This window comes from Suncus etruscus, chromosome 16 (genome assembly GCF_024139225.1).
Source record: "Suncus etruscus isolate mSunEtr1 chromosome 16, mSunEtr1.pri.cur, whole genome shotgun sequence".
Lineage (NCBI taxonomy): Eukaryota > Metazoa > Chordata > Mammalia > Eulipotyphla > Soricidae > Suncus > Suncus etruscus.
The window spans coordinates 49,801,704-49,825,273 of NC_064863.1; the positions used below are offsets into that span (position 1 = coordinate 49,801,704).

The following is a 23,570-nucleotide window of genomic DNA, read 5'->3' on the forward strand; positions in this document are numbered from 1 at the left end:
AGAGTTTATAGAAATAACTACACAGAGTACTTCCTTAATCATGTGAATGAATGAGGGAACTGGAAAGCCTGTCTGGAGTACAGGTGGGGGTGGGGTGGGATGGAGGTAGATTTGGGACATTGGTGGTGGGAATGTTGCACTGATGAAGGGGGTGTTCTTTACATGACTGAAACCTAATCACAATCATTTATGTAATCAAGATGTTTAAATAAAGAAAAAATAAAAAATAAAAAATAATAATTTGTTCTAACAAGGCTGATAATATAAAAACTGATGAGTAAAAATAATATATGACATTTTTCTCAAATTAATATTATCTCTAAGGAAAATTAAAGAATGTTCTGTATTTAATGTCAATATTCAAATGTTTTTCCAGCTATAACTGGAAAGCTCTTATTTTCAATACTTTATTTTTTTTCTTTTTAAAAAATATGGAATGCTTCACAAATTTACGTGTCATCCTTGTGCAGGGGCCATGCTAATCTTCTCTGTATCGTTCCAATTTTAGTATATGTGCTGCCAAAGCGAGCACACTTTATTAAAGGTATTAATATATGTGGATATGTAAAGTAAAAAGTTATACAAATGTTCTTGAGAAAATACTTTAAAAGAAGATTAAGTATTTAAAATTAGTTTAGATGTTCATAGCTATGCAACTCATAATTCTCATTTGTAAAAACTAACTATCTAAAGAATTGGAAATAGAATTATAATTTGTAATGAATTTTATAAAATATTAATATAAATTTGTAGAACTTTATGTGTTTATTTTATTTGAGGGCCACACTCAGCGGCACTCAGAGATAACTCCTGGTTCTACAGTTAGAAATCCTTTCCTGGCAGGCTCAGGGACCATAATGATTCCAAGGATCTATTCTGGGTCAGCTGCGTGCAAGGCAAAACCCTACCTGCTCTGCTATTGCTCTGGCCCCTAGAACTTTAGTCTTAATATACATTTTCTTTATTGAGAAATAGTCATATATACTTATAGAATTTTAGTCTGACTATATTTCTTAATACATGTTTATATATAATATATACTATACACATAAGTATATGTTATAACATATAATAAACAAAATATTTATACATATATTATATATAAAACATCTATTAACAAAATCGGTCAATTTAATTAGTTTTTTTTTCTATTTTGGCCTTTATCCACTTCTGCTTTTTTTTCTTAAAAATGTAGCAGTTTTAGAGACCCCCACATGCCAGGACTTCTGTTCCTCTTCTATTGGTATGTTGGGGGCACTGGGCTGGACAGCTAGCCAAAGGAAAACCTCCATATGCATATTAGACCCCCTACAGGGGTGTCTTTTCTTGTTTTGTTTTGTTTTGTTTTTTGTTTTTTTGGGTCACACCCGGCAGTGCTCAGGGGTTACTCCTGGCTTTCTGCTCAGAAATAGCTGCTGGCAGGCACAGGGGACCATATGGGGCACCGGGATTCAAACCAACCACCTTTGGTCCTGGATTGGCTGCTTGCAAGGCAAACGCCGCTGTGCTATCTCTCCGGGCCCCAGGGGTGTCTTTTCTTACTGATAATCATTTTCAAATGAGCACGGGCGCATTTGCGCCTTCACAACAAATACCCTTTTTAACATCGTCCAAAAAATTCTTAATTCTTGACTATTTCTAGGAAAGGAAATGAAATGACCTATATATGGAGGATAGCACTCAAATAGTTCTCTGAATTCAGTGTATATGTGAACTTTACTTTCGATAAAGTGATCCTCTCTGACTGCCAAGCCTAATCCATAAACAATTCATCTATACAACGTATATAGAGCCAGTTATATATTGCCGCTTCCCCACTCAGAGACCTTTCTACTCCCTCATCTTCCAACCCAGGTTTGTTATCTTACCCTTATTTAACACTCTTTACCCTCAGTTCTTAACTCGTTAGGCACCAAGACCAACCTCCTGCCTCAACAGATCACCATCCAGCTCCTCAATGAAAGACACCCTCTCGATCCAACCCCCCATCTCTTGTCTCGACAAGAAATCACAATCAACACACCTGCTGACTCAAGCTTGTGGCCCCTCTCACCCCCATCAAATCGTGGACGGTTGCATGATACCGGAATCAGCTTCAGCAAAACCCCCAGCTCAAGGACACTACAGGACTTCGAAATGCCGCAAATCATACTTCAAACTCAAGACCAAGCTCTGTGATACGAAAAAGTGCCTTGGCTTTCACTCCTCACATGAATATATCAAAAGACCTAATTGGGAGGCCTATATTGCCTATGTAAGCTTAATACCTTTATAATAATGCATCTTAAAATGTGTATTCCTAAACATACAGGTAGACTCCCCATCACTTGTTTTCTTCAAATACCATTATTTCCCCTTTTTCTTTTTTAACTTATTTTTTATCTCAGTTTTATCTATTGTTCTACTTTTTATATATACATATTTTCTCTATCCTCACCAGTTTTGGTGCTACTTGGTACAAAAATCAAGAAAGCATCTTGCCTGGGATAAAAGCTCAGACCAGACCACAGATACTGTGTGTGTGTGTGTGTGTGTGTGTGTGTGTAGCGTAGCCTGTCATCCTTACCCAGAATAGCACCAGCAATACAAAAGGACACCATACGTTTTTGTATAGGTACAGTAAATAAGGGGAAATCATAGACACAGAAACAAGATCTTATCTTCTAAGAATAAGAACTCACACTTTTTACACAAGGATGCCCCCCATCCTGGACATATGTCATGTGGATACAACTCAGTCTCCACGAAATTGGACAGTGTTAGTTCATTCTCAAACCCCAGATACCAGACATAGAACTGATAAGGCTCCCGCAACAACACCAGGAACTAAGTTCCATTGGGAGATTTACTTGTGCCAGTGTTAATATGACAACGAGGACAGCGAGGAAATGACAACTTGACCTAAGACCAGGAGGTCCTATTATATCACCTAACACTAAGTGGAAATCAGAAGATGTATCGTCCTTTGAACTATGAAAAATAAGAGCGCTAACTACAGAAAACTGACTTTGACAACCGTGACTGGGCAGAACTTACCTTGAGACCAATAATGAAAACCCTACCCTAGGCTATATCCCAGGACTCTTACAAAAATCAAGATTTCTTAGTACAGAGGTGAAAATGCCCTTGGAAGCTTCCCCTAAGGGGAGAGAATTCCGGCCAGCAGTTTCTCTCAACCCAGGGAACAGCCAGAGGACATCTCCAAATTATTCGCAAATGGCCTGAATCACCCAGCACCTACAAACCGAATTAGGAGAGGTTAATAAGAAAGACTCAAGATGACAGTTGCCATTTAAGAGCGTTTATTCAGGAAAAAGCTGGGTCTTTTATCCCCTAGCAATTAGGGGAGGTTTCACGAAAAGCGGGAAGCATCACTTAGCCAATCACATTTGGCCAGGTACATACAAAATATCCAATGATAACATTTCTTCCTCACAAGGCAAATACGGCTAACTTGTTTTTCTGGGGTACAAGGCGGGAAGCTGGATTGCAACAGTGGGGGAGGAACAGATCATAGGACTTCCTTATCTAAGCAGGACATCTGGTTTCAGTTACAGGAACTAGCTTCAAAAGACAAATGTTATACATCAAGCATGACAGTAACTTAAACAATTTTAAGGTCAGAGGGAATGGAGAAACATAGCAATACATTGTAAAGATGTTTTGTTCAGAAGTAGAAGAGGGTTCAAGTCCCCAGGGCAAATAACAAATGGAACATGCATTGAGCAAGTTACTGTTGCAAGAGCCAAATTTAAACATGCTGCTTTTCCTGTTAGCTCAGGGGCAAAAAACCGCAACTGCCAGCAAAGCAAGAAGATGGCTGGTGGGTGTAAGCTTCTTCACAGAAACGGTGGGTGCTTGGTCGCCCACACAGAGGCCCAATTTTGACAAGAGACTGAGCATAATCTTTGGAACCACAATTTCCTAGACTTTGGCTTAGGGACCAAGCAAAAACATGGAGCACATGACACAGAAGACTGAACACACCAACAATGATGGAATAGAACCTCTAGAACCGTAAAGACTCTATCCTAGACCTTGTCCTAGAACCTGCGCAAATACCAAGACTGCTAGCAACAGTGGCCTGATTTTCTCATCCACAACTGAGAGGAAAGTTTCCTGACACCACAAAAAAAAAAAAAAAAAAAAAAAAAAAGCCAACCTGGGATATGGCAATGAGTATGTATGGAGCCAGTGGTTGTTCCCATGACAGTATGCTTCAAGAGTAGAGAAACCCTGGACCTCTTAGGCCACGGGAATTTCCTTCCTTCCCCCAGTACTTACTGTGACTATGCAAAAAAAAAAAAAAAAAAAAAGTGGGGGAAACACCAAACCCTGCCATTCCAGCATTCTTTTTACTTGTTTTGTTTTGGTTTTGTTTTGGTTATTTTTTATATTATTTTCCTTCTCTTTTTTCTTCTTCCACTTTTTTCTTTCTTTTTCACTCTTGTGAATATTATTTGGTGACTTTTTTTTTTTTGGCTGGGTGCATTTTGTTGGTAGTTGATACCAAATTTTTCTTCTCTTTTTCTTAACCTCTTTATCGCCAACAGAATCGCTTAACTTGAATCATTCAGCCTCATAAATTGAGGGGGGGAAATGATGATACCAGGACCAATCATATGAACATGTAGTGAAAATAAAAAATGATCAGACTGGAACATGGTGGAGAGAGAATGACATAAGTGGTGAGATTGGCCTTCAATCATCTTTTGACTGAAACTCAATTATGACGGATCTTGTCAGTCACAATGATTTTAATAAAATAAAATTAAAAATAAAGCGTAACTATCAAATTAAACTACTGTGTACTACAAAAGAATAATATATAGTATAAACAGATGAAAATTGCCGAAAAAAATGAACACCTCACCAAGAATATTATAATATTCTTATTATATTATATTCTTATTATATTATATTATGTTCTTATTTGAAAGAACAATATGGAGTTTCATGGGCAGGCAACAGCTTAGGAAATTTATCACATTAAAATCAGTTTTGCAAGAAGCTTTAAAAGAACTTTAAAAGACAAGACAGACATTTTAGCACTTAGTCATTAAGTAATTCATGCATGCATGCCATTTATTTTGTTCTCTACAATATTAAGAAAGATCTTCATATTCCTAGCTTCCTAGGGAATTTTTAAATCTTTTCAAAAAGAATGAATGTTTCAAGTATAATGAGTGATCTATATCTATTCATGTAAATTTTCTGTATCAACAGAGATTTTTATTATAACCATTTATTTATTAGTGCAGATACTTAAATACCTATACTATTATATTTTAATATAAAATCAATATTCTCTTTCTTATAATAATTCTTATAATAAAACACTGTAATTTTATTTTGGGGCCACAATTAGTGGTATTTATGGCTTTCTCATGGCTGAGTACTCGGGATCTCTTCTATTGGACAAGGGGGACCTCCTGGGTTGTCAGAAATTGAATTTAGGTTGACTGCATTTAATGCAAGTACCCTATTCACTCTCCTACCCCTGGCCCCAACAAGTTAAAACTTTAAATTGTAACTTTAAAGTTTTTATCTTTCCTTTGTTTACTCTGAATAGGTTGTATATATGTAGGATTTACCTCTTTGGCATTAATTTAAAAATGTTTTGGCTAAAAAGCAGTCACCATGTTTGCATCAGGCCAGCTTCATAGACTCATTTCTCAAAAAAAAAAAAAAAAAAAAGTAAACCAAGCTGTAAAATAATCATGGGTTCACTAGCCACTAAGCAGAAAGCTGACAATTTGGGAAGGACAGGTGTGCCCCACCCTGTTGTAGTGACACTAGTGGCATCCATCACCCATAATAGTCTCTTTGTCTATGACCCTGCTCAAAACTCCTTTAAGATTCTCTGCAAAAACAAAATTTGACCAAACTCCAGGTATACTGCTATTTGGGTTAATTTCATCAGAGCTTTCTGGAATGGAGACAACATCCCCAATCTCTGCCTGCTCCTACTTCTTAGGCTTGCCAGATGTAGCTATGCCCACAAATGGTTACCATAATCTTATCAAGCCAGCTCCATAAAATCACTTTTCTCCAAAGAAATGTAAAACAAACTTGAAAAGTCATGGGTACAATGTTCATGCAACTGAAATCAGGCAATTTCAGGAGTTGGGGAACAGCCGCACTTTGCCATAATTAAATCTATTAACTGCCTCTTTGCCATGACCTTGCTCCATCACTTCTTTAAGATACAGTGGAGAGACACCAATATAATCAAACTCCAGGTATTCGGCTATTTGGCCAAAAAACAAAACAAAACAAAACAAAACAAAACAAAACAAAACAAAACACCCAGGTTTTTTGTTTTGTTTTGTTTTTGGATTGGTACTTCCCATCCTGGCATTCTCCTACTTCCAGGAGACCTGGAAGCTATACTCTACAAAAGCTACACTTCTGTTTTTTTGTTTGTTTGTTTGTTTTGGCCACACCCGGTGACTCTTGGGTGTTACACTGGCTCTGTGCTCAGAAATGTTGTCCTTTCTTTTCTAACGTCATTGGACAATTATCGTCTGTATATTCTATTATTTTTATTATATTTATTGAACAGTACATCCCTTGAATAATTATATCATAGAAACTGTCTTTGTATTGTGGCATTGTACTTTATTAAAATGTGTAAAATTTAATTTCACTCTATGCAATATGAATTTTTGGTCACATTCCTTTCATTGGTTTAAAAACTTATACTCACCTCAATAGAAAACAGAACAAATCAACCAAAACTGAAAAGTTATATAAATATTTGTATTAAAAGTGCTGTAGAAGCATCATGGCCAAGCCTCTCATGTCAATATGCCAATCACAAGTCTGTCTAAACACGGATGGATTTAGTCTAGTGCTCCCAAACACTGATTGAGAAACTCTAGAAGTTAACACTGTTAGGGGGTTCTGTGGCATCATTTATCCTAATCCTTGGTATTGAATGCTTTGGTTTAGCTAAGTGGAATAGTAAATAGGGATAGTAAATAGCTGGAGTGATAAAGGCCTCTGAATGTCATGGGAGCTTCCTCACTTGGTTCATTGGAAATAGATATAGAGGTTCAGGAGACATGGAGGTGGTTGGCTATGAAGAAGCTCTTATATACCATATTTGAATATTTTTCTTAAGGACTGTAGGATATTGAGCATGATTCAGTATACAAAGTAATGTTTAAATTCCTAGGGAATATAAAATATTCTAAATTAGTCTAAATAGTCTAAATTATCGGTACCCATTATTTTATTTCAACAAGGGTCACCTTACCACTCTAGATCTAATATTTTGGGACACTGGCAGTGTGACCTGCAGATTCAGTGTGAATTTGTATTACATGTGGGATGTGGTGTGGAATCAAACTTGTGTTTCCAGCATCAAAATGTATCTTCATCTTTTTCAAAAATGTCACTATACTTTATTTATGATTTAAATGATTTTCTTTGTTAGGCTTGTTTTGAATGTGACAGTTAACAAAACATCAAAGAAAGTTGGGGGGCATATTGTAATGGGGAGGTTGTTGACCAAAATTCAATCCCAATAAAGGAGGAAAAAATAAAGGAATGAATGAGAGAAGGAAAAAAGTGAAAAATAAATACCAAGTAATATAGTAAAACTAATATTAAAATATTTTCATAACCAAACATATCTAATTACAAAGTAATTTTTTCTTAGAATAGGGTAAAATTAACAAAGCTAATTTGTCAGCTTTTTTTCTTGAGGCAAGCACACATATTTTCTTTTATTTCTCAGAAAAAATATTGTAAAATTAGAATAATTTTATTTTAGATTTTACATGGGAAAGTATCAAGTTTATGTGCGTAAGAATAAGAAATGAAAATCCCAAGAAAAATAACATGCAAATTATAGGTGCTGAGGTAAAGATGTTTACATAAACACTAGGAATGTTCTATTTAATAAACATAGGTTAATTACATAATGTACATTGGAGCATTCAGATAAAAGATTGAATATTTCCTCCAACAGAGTAGATTTCGGAGATAATCTCTGAAAAAAATAGAACTTAAAACATGAAGATTTTAACAGAAAACATAAAATTAATTTTATATAGTGGTTGATGATACACATTTTGAGAATGGAAATTTTAACTTTCATTTTAAATTGATGAGTAAAAAATCAGTTAAAATGTTTAATAGCATGAATTCCTGGAATTTACTATGTGGGTTTTTATTATTGATCCTAATGGCACCGAAAGAGTGAGTTACTTATATGTATGTCTCAATCTTCTCTTGTGGAAAATTGGATCACAAAAATACATATTTGTTTATTTGTTCTTAAACTCAAATGTATAGATACTGGTTGCTAATGACAGAATTTGATTAAAGAAATTAACTAAAGAAGTCATTTGTATCATTGCTATTATTTCTCTATTGTGACATGAAGACATAGCACACACAATAAGCATTTTAGGAGTTTGAGTTTTCAGACGTCATAGTATTTAACAAAGTTATAAAAAGTTAACAATAGACTAATATAACTAAAAAAAGAAAATATACTAGTTCCAGAACATAAAGTACTTAAGTGTTAAAAAAAATTCATTTATTTTCTTTATTTATCTAAAAATTATAAGGATCTTAAGCTTTGACAATAAAGAAATTATGTTTTTCTATGCTATTCTGAAGGGAGACAATTGATTTGAGTAGCATAACTAAAGATAGAAATATACAGGAAGCTACTGTAACACTTAAGATAAAAAATAAAGAGACATTGATGTGGTAGTATTAGATATGGATAAAGGGAAAACCAAGGCATCAATAAGAACAGAATTGTGTTTAGTACGTTGTACATAATTAATGATTCTTTTAAACTTGTGGGTAACTTGTGACTGAAAACAATTATATATTTAAAAATTTGGGTCCCAGGGAATAGTACAGCAGTTAAGATGCACTGATGTGCTATTCTTAGCCACACAAGTTCCTCTGGTAGTTCTATGGAGGCCCTGAATAACATTGGAGTGGCTCTGGAGTCCCGCAGCACTGAAATGGAGGCCTACTTTATCCAAAATTATAGGGTCAAGATTGCACACTTTTTATCTGAAACTGAATATAATATCCAGTTAGTGTGCATTATGGGATGTTCCACAAGACTTCCTGACAACAACTTTGGGAGGCACATAATTTTCTCCAAAAGATGCACAAGTTAGTTGAATACATGATGAGCTTGATATTTCTGCCTCAGGTACAAGGATGCCCAATAAAATATTGAATAAAATATTTGTCTAAACTATATTTGATTTTAACCATAACTAGTTTCTAGATTCTTGTTTTGTGGCTCTTTTTCAAATTTTCTTTGAAGACTATAAGCTATTACAAAGCCAATCTACAAGGATAAATGATTCCCATTTAATTTCATTCCATTTCATTATGGTTTGTTTTTAGTTATTATTGATAACAAAACATTTTTCATTTTGTCATAAAGACACACAAATGCATAAAGATTTCTAATATACTTAAACACTGCTCCAGAATCAATAAACTGTCTCATAACCTGGTTAGTGAAATTTTAGGAAATGTACTTTTAATTTGTTTTAATCTTTAATATTTGAAAACAGATAAACCAGAAAAAAAGTATCTTAGCAGTTTCTAGAAATTTTTCTATAGCTGACAATTTATCTCTTTATTCTAATTTATTAAACATTCAAAACTTCTTGTCTGAAGAAATTGTAATCATTAAAATATTTTCACAATCAAAATCAAAATTGTAGGTCTATGTTTGGGTTGCTAATTATTCACTGCGATTTACATTTATGTGAATATTTACAATTAAAATTGAGTGAAAGTAATGTATATACAATTAACAAGAACACATTTTCTTCAACACATCTTAGGAAATTTTCCCCTTATGATATTTTGTCTTATTTTATATAAAAACTCATAATTTGACAAAAACTTAAAGCTCTGCATGGAATTTTTTACTCTTTATTTATTAAAATGCTCAATACAGATTAATTCATTTTACAAATATATATTGTTGATTAAACTTCCCTGAAAGCATAGCTTCAGGCACTTTGATAAATGAACTGAGAGGGATTTTTTTTCCTATATACACATCTGAATGTACTTTTATCCCTTACTAAATGATATCTTGCAATTTTCTGTTAGTGTGTCCCTAGGGAAACTAAACACTATTCATATGAATTCTACTGTGCAGCAATAACTATATTTCTCTTTGTTCTTTGTTAGTGGAGGTGCATGATGTCAAAATTATAGCACACTGAAGTGTATATCTTCAAACTTTTGGTGATGAATTATAAATCAAACTGAATGAAATTTTGCAGTGAATGGTCAGAAGAATGGAACTGTACTTTAATTAGTAGTATATGTCACAGGAAATTTCTTTGCATACAATATAGTTCTATTACCTTCAATTTATGAGTGCTTCATTTATTATAGTATTTCATTAGCTCCATGAGAATTATCTAACATGAGTCTATTTTTGCTAAAGATAATTCTACTACACACAATTGTCTCTTCCATGGGTAAAAAATACAAATATCTTGTTTGAAACCATTCTTTAAAAAATATGAACATGATGGAATGCCCTTTTCACTGTTAAGACCAGGGAAATAATAATAAGTAAAGCATTTTATGGGATATTAAAGAGCCATGATGAAGATGACACATTTGACTATGTGAAGTCATGAGATTTCTAAATGATCTCCCTTGACCTACTTACTGGCTTTAATATCAAAAGTGACTTTAGGACTGGATATAGTACAGAGTAGAGTGTTTGCCTTCTTTGTTACAGTTTCAGTCTGATTTTTGGAATCTACTAAGGTTCCCTGAAACCTTCCCATAAATGATGCTTGAACATAGATTCAGTATTGTGTCCTGGACACTTCTGGGTGGCCCCCAAACAAAAACAAATTAAAAGTGTTTTTGCTGACAGTTCAAAAATGCTTATTCTTGGAGATGGAATTTAGAAAAAAAGTAAAAACTCTCCAACCTAGTAATATTCTAATTTTACTAATCAGAAATAAGATACTAATACTAATAAGATGCTAAATAAACCTAATCTAAATAAGATACTTTTGTTTTGTTTTGTTTTTGTTTTGGGGTCACACCCGGCAGTGCTCAGGGGTTATTCCTGGCTCCATGCTCAGAAATTGCTCCTGGCAGGCACAGGGGACCATATGGAATGCCGGGATTTGAACTGATGACCTTCCTGCATGAAAGGCAAACGCCTTACCTCCATGCTATCTCTCCGGCCCCATAAGATACTTATTTAATGTTAAGGGCCATACATCAGTATTTACTATTTAAACTTTGACAATTTAGTAATAAACATAAAATATACTTGATCTCATGGAACAAAGATTCTATCAGAAGGCAATGATGAACATAAAACAATTAATTGAATGGTAGCTAGAAGGAAATAAGTGGATAGAAAATGACTCGAATATATTATTTTAAGCATACTAGACTGGATAATTATTTCTGACTTAGTGATATTTTAGAAAAACATAAGAAAGGGAGGATAAAATCATTTAGATATATAAGATCATACACTGGCTAAAGAAAAAAAATTAGCCAAAACAGGTAGAAATTTAGAAAGAGTTGCTGCGTTTGAGAAATAAGCAAGGATATAATTTTTTTGAAGCTAACTAAGTTAGGAACAAAGGAAATCATAAGAGGAGAGAGAACAAGCTCTGTTTGGAAACTAACAGGAATACCATGATTTATTAAAATCAAGTATTAATCCACTGGCTCCAAAGTGACGTGAGAAAGCAATAATATTTAAAAGGGCATTCTGAGACCAGAGATAGCAGATTTGTTATGGCATTTTCCTTACACATAGCTAACCTAACTTCAATTACCGGCATCCCATCTGGTCCCTCTAGTCTGCTACAAGGAATATCTGAATGCAGACAGGAGCATTCAGATATTACTCAGAGCCACTGAGTATGGTCCTAACACACACACACACACACACACACACACACACACACACACACACACCATACACACACACAAAAGCATTCTGACAATTATTATAAGTATCAACAAAACAAGTTCAGTATTTGTAACAAAAGTAATGCTAAAAGATGTGACACTAAAAACTGGTATGCTAAGATTTTTTTCCAACTTTTCATTTATTTCTTCACTACCGTCATAATTTTTAGAACTATATTTTAGGTTAAGATTATAAATTATATAAGAGGAGATATAGTATGTATTTCTTTAGAGAATAACATCTATTTCTGTTTACCTAATACAGAAAACTGTCTCAAAAGGAGACAATTCTAAATGAAAACCAGGGAATATATAAAAGTCCATATAAAATTCAAATATTACTTGTAATTTTTGATATATATTACATTTCTATGAAATAATAAAAAATTTCTTCTCAGATTCTGATTGTCCACTACATATCTTATTTTATCTAATAATAACTGTCTTGGGAAAGGACAAAAAAAAGATCAAATGTTGACTCCTTCCCCTCTGACGCAAATATCAGCACCTTTTGACCTCAGCTGTAGTGAATAGGTGAATAGTAAATAAGTACACAATAATGGGATTCTGAAGTGATAAAAATGTTTCTCCCCATTTTCGAAGTAAATTTTGTTGTGCATTTTCAATAGAAAAAAGTTAAATATGCATACATTTATTATATGTTTTTGTGTTTTATTGGGGCCAAACCTTAGTTCACAGAGCTCAATGAAACCTAAGTTATGTGGGGGCATTGAACCTGGGAGTTAGATGTATGCAAACAATCATCTTATCCCATTCATCTCTCTTGCTCCACATTTTGAATGTTAAATGCATGTGCTCTTCCTGCAATAAGTTTTTCTATAATTTCAATTTATATTATTAGAGGAAAATAAAGTAACTTCATTTCAATTGGCTTGCTCAGAGGTCATTCTAGGCTCTGCTTGTGTTGTCGCATATGGTACTGGAGACTGAATTGAGAATGACCACAAAAAAGCAAAACATTTAAATTCTGACCTATCCCTGAAGTCCACAAATTATCAAATAAAATTTTGAAATATATTATTAGAATAATTTGTGAAATGATATATCAGAAATAATGACATTTAATCAAAACTTTGCTAATATTATTGTTATAGTCATTGGAATTTTTTTATCGATGAGTCAGTTTAATCAAACTGAACCATATAATATAGTTTTATAACAATTGGGCCAGAGAAATAGCATGGTATTAGGGCATTTGCCTTGCATGCAGAAGTATGGTGATTCAGATCCTGGCTTCCCATATGGTCCCCCGAGCCTGCCAGGAGCAATTTCTGAGCATAGAGCCAGGAGTAACCCCTGAGCGCTGCCAGGTGTGACCCAAAAACCAAAAAAAAAAAAATTATTGATATATAGTTGTATTTATTTTTGTGTTTTGTTTTGTGATTACATCCAGCAATGCTCAAGGGTTACTACTGGCTCTTCTCTCAGAAATTACTCAGAATTGCTCAGAGAAGGGGCCGGTGAGATAGCATGGAGGTAATGCGTTTGCCTTCCATGCAGAACGATGGTGGTTGGAATCCCGGCATATACACACAAACAGGAAAATTTGCAACGTTAGTATGAACAATTTCTTAAGGACAATGAAGACTAGGTGAACATATATTACATAATCACTATAAATTACTCAGATTTCAGATTTATAAAATAATCCTAGATTTCAGGGAAATTTATTAGTTGTCTTTCCCAACTAAACTTTTTTTGTTACTTCCTATTACTTAGGGTACAGTTGCAAGTTAAATATATTTTCCCAGAAATCTCCAAAAATAGTGTTCTGTATTTTTTTTTATATAACAGCACTTTCAGATGTGATTAAATTTAGGCTTTTGAGGCTGAGACTGGCAAAATTTCTGAGAAAAAGAAGAGTGAGTGGCTCTCCTCCCCTAAAAGACAAAAATAATCTGATTGTGATGGCCCTCCTCTGCTGAGGGAACACACAGGCTTATTCTGCCAGAGTAACAGCTGCTGAAGACAGAATCAGTGAGCTAGAAGATGAGATGCATAACAATTGCATTAAACATAAGAGACTAGAAAAGAGCCTTAAAATAAATAATCTATCTGATGATGGGGAAAAATCTTAAAAAAAACGAATAGAAAAAAAAAACAGAGAGGTATGCGATAAGCTCAATAAAAATAACATAAAAATGGTTAGAGTCCCAGAGGATCTGTAAGAAACTCTAAGAAAAAAATCAACAGTCGAGAACATCTTTGCAGAAAAACTCACAGAGCTAATTAGTGAATGCAACCAAATATTGCATGCCCAAAAAACACTGGTTAAAAGAAATTCAAAGAAAAACAACTTCAGCCACATCTTAATCCTAAAGAGGAATCGCACTGATAGGTATGGAACACTAAATGCAGCAAAATCAGAAAGGAAAATTATGTACAATGGACCACTCTTAATGTTTACACCAGATTTATCTAAAGGCCTAAAACACTGGTGGGATATAGTTACAAACCTCAATAAAACTGATGTTTCACTAAGACTACTTTACACAGCCAGGTTTACATTAAGGTTTGAAGGAAAGAAACACAGTTCACAGATAGACAATAGCTGAAAAACTTTGAAAGACACAAAACCAAACTTAAATGAAGAATTGTAAGTTCTAATTTAAGGCAAGGCATCCTAACAAACACGTCAGACTCTTAAGAGATGACACTAAATCCCATGACAATCATAACTCTCAATAACAATGGACTAAATGCACCAGTTAAGAGACACAAAGTGGCAAAATAGATGCAAATGCTGAAACCCATATTTTGTTGCCTCCAAGAAAAACATTTCACTTGTGCAGAGCAAATAGACTCAAAGTCAAAGATTGGAGAACAATCATTCAAGCAAACAAATCCTTTAAAAGATCAGGCATGGATATATATCAGAAGACACAGACTTTAGACTTAAAAAGGCTTTAAGGGATTGAGATGGACACTTCTTGAAATTGAAGGGATAGTTTCGAAAAGAAGAAATCATACTAATACACAAATATGTACTGAGAGGAACCAGCAAAATATTTAAAACAATTGCTGACTAATCTGAAGAAAGACATAAACTGCAACAAAATAATAGTGAGTCTTCAGTACTCCCTGTTTTGCCTTGAGAGGTCAAACAAGCTAAAAGCAAACAAGAACATACTTTCTCTGAAGGAGGAAATATAAAAAAATGACTTACTAGATATATAGGGCTTTATATCCCCAGAAAAAAAAATGAATGCACATTCTTTTCCAAGGTACATTGTCATTCTCCAACGAAGACCACATCTTGAGCCATAACACATATTTTAATAAAATCAAGAGAATAGAACGTAAGAATTACTCTCTCATATGTCATGCATTGAAATTATAGGTGAATCACAAACAGAAACTGAAAAAAATTAATGCCTTATATTAAACAACTCACTATTGAACTTCTTTTGGGTCAGAGAAAAAAGTCAAAGAGAAAATCAAAAGATTCTTGGAAACAAATGAGATTAAAGGCACAAATTATTAATATATTTTGGGGGGAGTCACACCCAGAGGTGCTCAGGGCTTACTCCTGGCTCTGTGCTCAGAAATCACTCATGGCAAGTTCAGGGGACCAATGGGATGCTAGGGATCAAACCCAGGCCTGTCCAGATTTGTCTGTGTGCAAGGTAAATGTCTTACAGCTGTACTATCACTTTGGCCCCAAAGTATCAGAATTTGTGAAACACAGTAAAAGCAGTATTAAGATAAAAATTTATAGCTTTACAAGCATTCATCAGGAAGGAAGAAGGGTCCTATATATATCATTTAGTGGCATAAATTTAAAATTTGAAAAAACAAAATGAACCAAAAATATGCAGACAAAAGACAAAATAGACAAAATAAAAAAGCTTAGAAACATATTAATGTAAATACAATAATTGATCCAAAATATCAATGAATATGAGTTGGTTCTTTGAAAAAATAAAGATTAATAAAACTTTAGACAAACTTGCAAAACAAGGGACAGAAAGAAACTTAATAATCCAAATCAGAAATATTACTACAGGTTCTACAAAAAATTCAAAGAGTATTCAGAGATTACTTTGAGAAACTCTATGCTATAAAACAGAGAACCTGAAATAAATGGATAAATTATTGGATTCCTATAACCTCCCAAAGTTAAATTAATATGATCTGGCATATCTAAACATACTTATCACTATTAAGGATATAAAAATGGTAATCAAAAATGTTCCACAAAACAAAAGCCCAGGCTTAGATGGATTCACTAACAAATTCTTTCACACCCTTTTCTTTCTTTCTTTTTTTTTTCTTCTTTAACACGTTTTAAAAGGACCTACTGCCAATCTTTTTTATACTCTTCAGGGAAATTTAAGAAAAAATGTTTCCCAATAGTTTTTATGAAGCTACCATCACCCTGATACCAAAAGCTGATAGCTTGTCAGAAAAATAAAGTAAACTACATACTAAATCCTTGATAACAACAGATGCAAAATCCCTTTACAAAATCCTATCAAACTCGATCCAATGTCTCATCAAGGTCATACATATGACTGCATATCATACATCTGAGAGATGCAAGGATTTATTAACAAATTCAAGTTAATCAATGTACTATGTCATATCACCAAAAATTTAAAAAATATTATATAATAAATACTGACAAAGGATTTGATAAATTCTAATATCCTTTCATGATAATAACCCTGGGAAGAAACTGGAAGAAAGTTATTTTAATATAATCAGGGCTATTTACCTCAAGTCCATGACAAATATTATACTCAATGGGGAAAATAATCTAAAAGCCTTTCATCTAGAATCTGGCACCCTCTCCTGAATCCTATTCAACATAGTAATGGAATCACTTGAGAGAACAATTAGGAAAGTAAAAGTTATCAAGTACATCCAGATGAGAAACAGAAAAGTCAAGCCCTCACTCTTTGTAGATGTATGAAACTATCTTTCAAAGACCCTAAGACTCTATCAAGAAAGTGTCTAGAAAAACTAGATTTGTACAGAAAATTGAGAGGCTGCAAAAGTAACACACATAAATCAATGGCCTTCTTATATAAAAATAATGAAAGAGAAGAAATAAGTACTATGAAAACAATCCAATCCCTTTCAGAAAAGTAACAAAAAAATCAACTACTTTGGTGTCACCTTAACTAAAGAGGTGAAAATCCTATACAAAGAAAACAACAAAATATTGTTTCAAGAAATGGAAGTGGACACAAGGAAGTGGAGGCATATACTCTGCTTATGGAATGGGATAATCAACATAAATAAAATGGCAATACACTCCAAATCATTGTGCACATTTAATGCAATCACTCTAACAATAACTTTGACATAGTTCAAGAAGTGGATTAAACATTTGGAAAAATAGGTGCTCATGGACAACTAAAGCAACTCTTGGATAAAAGAAGATGGAAGGCATCACTTTCACCAACTTTAAAATGTAATACAAAGAAATTGTCACTAAAAAGACGTGGTATTGAAATAAAGTCAGACCCTGAGATCAGTGGAATAGACTTGAGTATTGAGAGAATGACCCCCCAGTTGTACAGTCAAGCAATCTTTAATAAAGGAGAAGGAAGCTAAAATTAAGCAAAGAAAGCTTCTCCAATGAGTGGTGTGGGAAAACTGGTCAGCCACATGCAAAAATGAGAAATCAGATCTTTTTCTAACACTAAGGAACAAAGGTCAAAGCAAATTGTATTAAAGACCTTGATATCAGACCTGAAACTCGCAGGGGTCCTCAAACTTTTTAAACAGGGGGCCAGTTCACTGTCCCTCAGACCATTGGAGGATCTGACTATAGTAAAAACAAAACTTATGAACGAATTCTTATGCACACTGCATATATCTTATTTTGCAATGAAGAAACAAAACCGATACAAATACAATATGTGGCCCGAGGGCCATAGTTTGAGGACCACTGCAAGTTCTAAGGTATGTCGAAGAAAATGTAGGACATACACTTCTGACATTGATACAAAAGGAATATTCAAGGAAGAAACATCATTGTCCAAACAAGTGGAAGAAGAGATAAACAAATGGGTCTACATTAAATTAGAACCTTCCTTACCTCAAGTTAACAGTAACTAGGATACAAAGGCCACCCAACATGGGAGAAACTATTCACCTAAAGCGCATCTGACAAGGGGCTAATATTCAAAAAAATAAAAAATACAAACATATCTTAACAAGAAAAAGAAACATCTAACCCCATCAAAAAATGAGAAAAATGAACAGACATTTCCTCAAAGAAGAAATACTGATGCACATAAGGCTCATGAAACATGCTTCACATCACTAACAAACAGAGAAGTGTAAATGAAAATAAGAATGAAGTATCATCTCTCTTTGCAGACACTGGCACACATCACAAATAACAAGAATAACCATTGCTGGCAGGGATTTAGAAATAAGGAACTCTCATTCACTGCTTCTATGCATGCCACCTAGACCAACCTTTCTGAAAACAATATGGATATTCATCAAATATCTAAGAAATAAGCTCCCATATGATCTAGCAATGTAACTCCTAGGAATACAAAATTCAATACAAAAATGTTCTCTATACACCTATGTTTATCATAGCACTATTTACAAAACCAGAATATTGAAAAAAATAGGGGCTCAACAAAAGATTAGTGACTAAAGATACTGTGGTACATTTACACAATGAAATGCTATGTAGCTATTAGGATAAATTAATTATTAAATTTTACTTATACATAGATGGACATGGAAACTATTTTGCTGATTAAAATGAGCCAGAGGAAGAGGATAGACATAGAATAGTTTCATTTATCTGCAGGATATAAGAAAAATAATAGACTGTATTGCAGTACTATTCAGAGAATATAGAGCTGAATGCCAGGAAGACCAGTTCATGACATGAAACTTGATTCACAGAAAAGTGTGTGCTACTATAGTAATAACAACAATGACAACCTTGACAATGATACTGAGGCAAAGAGTTAGAGTCCCTGTCTGAAAGACAAGCTGGTGGTTGAGATGGGAAAGGAATACTAGGGGGGATACTTAGTGGGAATATCACATTGGTGAAGGGTATGTTCATTTTATAATTAAAACCCAAGTACAATTTTTTGTAAACACAGTGATTAAATTTAAAAAACATTATTGTAAAAAAGGCATTTGAAATAAAAATACTGTCCTGAATTTTTTATGTAGACCTTACTCACAACTTAATCACAACTGTGCATATAATAGGACAGAAAGAGCTTAAATACAAAGAGAGTAGATGTCAGAGTGATTATGGGGACAGATATTGAAGTGATTTGGCCATAAACCAAGATGTCAGTAGCATTGGAAACTACATTTAGCATGAATTATATTGTTCTCTAGAGCCTTCTGAGGTTGGCAATCCTGCTGGCACTTTCTTTGTCTTTTTTGGCTCAGAGATTTTAGATTTTGGCTTTATGGCCAGAGATCTATGAGAGAATATGTTGAGTAGTTTTGTTATTCCAATTTGTGGTAATCTTTTATAGAATCATAGTAAATTAATACATAAAGTAATAATTTTCTGATTTTCCTTGACATAAAAATTGCATCGGTAAGAAAATTTTCAACATTTGCCATCACATTTTTCTTGCTATAAAATCTTCATTGATCTCAAGTCTAAAATATTTATATAACATTGGTATTATACAATTTAACTGTGTATTAGTTCACACATGTATGTTGATTATCAATTGGTATTTATATCAGAGTTATTTCATTTGTCTTCATTTGTACCTGTATTTCTAAAGTCTGATTTCAATGGTGTTGACTACATAAATGGTTTTACTTTTTTTCTCAATCTAAAGGTTTTTTTTATTTATTTAGCATTATTTTTACAATCTCTGACTATCTCCTAATTATTTTACAATCTTTGTCTTATCAACTCATCTTTTACTTAAATGCAAATCTTGATTTCTTTTTTTCATTAAAATCTATTTTGTTGGCCTTTGAGTGCCATACTTGAATCCAAATTTTAACATTGCCAAACTCTTTAGTGATGAAGAAATTATGCATATTCAAAAGAATAAAAATTTGGATGGATACAAAACTGTTTTTGATTGCCAATGTATAGTTGGCATTTAGAATATTGAAACTGTGGCCACATAACAATATTATTGTAAATGAACTGCAAGCTTTATTCCTATTTGACTCTTTTGTATAGACATGGATAGAGACAAAAGAACCATTTGAGGAGAGGCCCACACACATGTTTTCACTGGTAAAAACTTCAAATCATCAGTCATGCTGACATCTTTGAAATCTTGGGTTTTTAGTCTAAAGTATTAAATGAGTGTTTGTGAAGGATAATTTTCCATACAAGATTAACTGTGTTATTTTTATGAGAGTTAGCTATGAATTAATCAGAATTTTGTAATAGAAATAATTTAAAGTACTAGGAAGACAATTGATAATAGAGAAAAAATAATTAGACTTATTGGATTCAAAGTGATTGATAAATAAATATATTTAGATATTCATATTTTGCTGTAATCTAATAGTGAGTTTTTATTAAATAAAAACATAAAACCAATAATACAAATTTATTTTACACATACTATGTCTTATCTATATATTAGAAAAGGCAGCTTGTAAAAAATTATCAAATAAATAACAGAAATCTTACACTATTGACAATAGGCAGCTTTCAAAGAAATTTTTAATAAATATTTATTAGAAACAATAATTACAAATAAGAAGAAAAAATTTTATAAACTTAAATTCAATCACAAATAACTTGTTAACTCATGGACTACGGTAAATAAAATTTATTTTATTTTATTTTATTTTATAACACCATCATTTTTCAAGTTATTTATGATAGTTATTTTTTCAGTTGGAATATCCAACAACAATTTCACCACCAGTGTGACTTTCGCTTTTCTAATTTCCTAGTTTCCTGCACACAATCCATATCTTATTTACCTAATAGCCACCAAAAATGTTTACTCAGGTTGCTCATTACTACAGAAAAAATGTAATCATCAAAATTGATGAATGAAAGTCAATTCATTTTAAATTAATTTCACAATGACTTTAATAATGTAGACAAAATGTGTTTTAAAAATAATAAAAGGTTAATCTCTGTTATTGAATTAATCCCAACTGGAACTATTTTGGTGTGTTTTTCTGATTAGTTTTTTGACAACATCCATTTATACACAGGGCTTATTCTCAGCTCTATTCTCAGGGTTCACACCTGGCAGGACTTAGGAGACATAAGAAGTTCCAGAAATTGAACTTGGATCTGCTACTTACAAGGCAAGTTTCCTACCTACTAGACTATCTCTCCAACAACTCGCCCCCTCCCACTATTTAAACTGATTGAAGACTATTTTGGTATATGAATATGGTGGGTAGAATGACTGGGACAAAATTTTAAAGAATTGTTCCAGAAAGCTGTTTAGACAGAGTTTCAGAGTTAAGAAACTTTGTGGAGGGTAAGAATAGAAATCTGAAGAGTCACATTTTTTCATAGTTTGCATGTACCAAGATAAATTGTATGCAAAGTAGCATCCAAGTAAATAGAAACATTTAAATATGTAAAAGTATATTAAAATACCACAGTCATAAATGTTGCACATGCTGGAAAGTCAGTGTTTCACTTCACAGAAGTTACTTTGATACTTCCCTACGAAAATGCTTCCACTATATTTTTTTGTTAGGTATTTGAAATTTTCATCTGTTCTTCTTCATTTCTGAATCATTTGCAATTTTCTGCTACAATGGCTTTATCCACAATGTTAAAAAGAAAAATACATTTACTGAAAATTTATATTTAAGTGTACACTAGAACTATTGATTTAAAATTCATTATGCAGCAACCAGAAAAGATAATTTAGCACAGCATGGTGTTCTGACTTCTGAAATAATTTTCTTCCTATTAGCCTCTCTTTCCTTTTCTATTTGTTTTCATCATTGCTGTGTATGCATATAAACTTCAGGTTTATTTGGTTCAGAAGTTTGGTAGTTCTGGTTGTCAATAACTGACCCATCTCTTCCATTGTTGTAAATGAGCTCACAGCAACCTGCCTTCTGGGTTCATCAATTATGCTTCACTAAACATACTAGTGAGTTTCGCAGGCTCAAAGTTCTTTCTGTCAGCAATATTCTGCTTTTGCTATCTCTCCTATTTCAGATCTGTTGCCTTAACACTTTAAAGCTAAAATTCATCTTATAGGAGCATTCAACTAGAAAATGTAGTTTAAATAATTGTGGAAAACATAATTTGCATGTTTAAAATTAAATGCATACTGTTAGCCAGACTGGCCACAGGAAAATAAAACCTTTATTTGTGCATATTAAATATTCCTAGGTCTAAAGCTGTCAATATAATTTGTCACATGTATATTTACTAAATCTAGATTGATCGTTGAATGAGGCTCTAGAAGAGTTATAAAAAATCATGTTTATTTTTTTTAATGTTTATGGTCTTGGTGTATACCCAGTGATGCTCAGAATTTACTCCTGGTTACAAAGCTCATGTAACTATTTTTTAGTCTAAATAAAAATTAACACATTGGATGTTACTGATCTATGAGTAAGAATGGAAAAAAATTGAGAAAATTAAATTATTATGAGGTTTCTGCTCTATCAGATGTTATCTGATATATCATGCTTAGTGAAATTCATTTAATATGTATTTACATAATATAACTGCCAAAGTACAATATATATATATATATATAAAATTTTATTTGGGAGAATTTTGGGGCCACACCCAAACAGAGGTATTCTGTGGCTGTTTCTATTTCTTTGCTTAGAAATTATCTTTGATGTTGATCAGAGGACCTTATGTGTTCTGAGTATTAAAACCTGGTTATGCGCATGCAAGGTAAGAGTTTTAACCCTGCACAATTTCACAATCTCTATCATCATATTCAGATACATTAATTACATTCATCACACCTATTCCTAAAACTTGGGTGGCCATTTCATTTATTATAAACTTACAAGTCTTAATCATCAATATATTCAATATTTCTGAGGACAGAAGCCAATAATACTGTTAATCACCCATTTGCTGCTAGCATTACAAATGTCTTTTAAAAAATCCTAAAATATATGTGAAACAGCCACAAGATAATAAAATTTGATTCAAAGCACTAAATCTGATACTTTAAGAATGATGACAAAAGAATAATAAAAAAAAACTTAACGTGTAGTACAAGTATACAGGATACATTAAAATAGTTTACATATAATTCTTAAGAGCAGTACAAATTAATTTTTGATTACTTTACTTCCTTTAAGTAGAAAATTACATTTTTAGACTGCTGAGCTATATCTCAAAGTTATACTACAATTATGTTATTAATTTGAAATAAAATTATTATAATAAAAGAGTAAGGACTCAGTATATGTACAGTAATTGAAATATAAGGAAGATCTATTGAGAACCTATGTAACAAACATGAATTTTGCATAATCTGCCATAATTTTAATATATGCATGAGTTTATGTCTTTCAACTTATGTAAGTATTTTACTATAACATTTTAATAAATACAAATGCAATATAGCTTTCTGGAGATAAAACTAAAATTTCTATATTATGTATTACATCTCATTTATCCACATTAAACTGCTTTTAAATTT

The 23,570-nt window shown here is 32.9% G+C and overlaps 1 non-coding gene across 1 annotated transcript; it reads right to left on the bottom strand.

The window, feature by feature from the left end:
- Positions 1 to 425: 425 nt before the first annotated feature.
- On the bottom strand, positions 426 to 532 carry LOC126032883 (U6 spliceosomal RNA). The gene has a single exon (XR_007504044.1). It is a non-coding gene; the product is annotated as a U6 spliceosomal RNA (small nuclear RNA).
- Between the last annotated feature and the right edge of the window lie 23,038 nt (positions 533 to 23,570).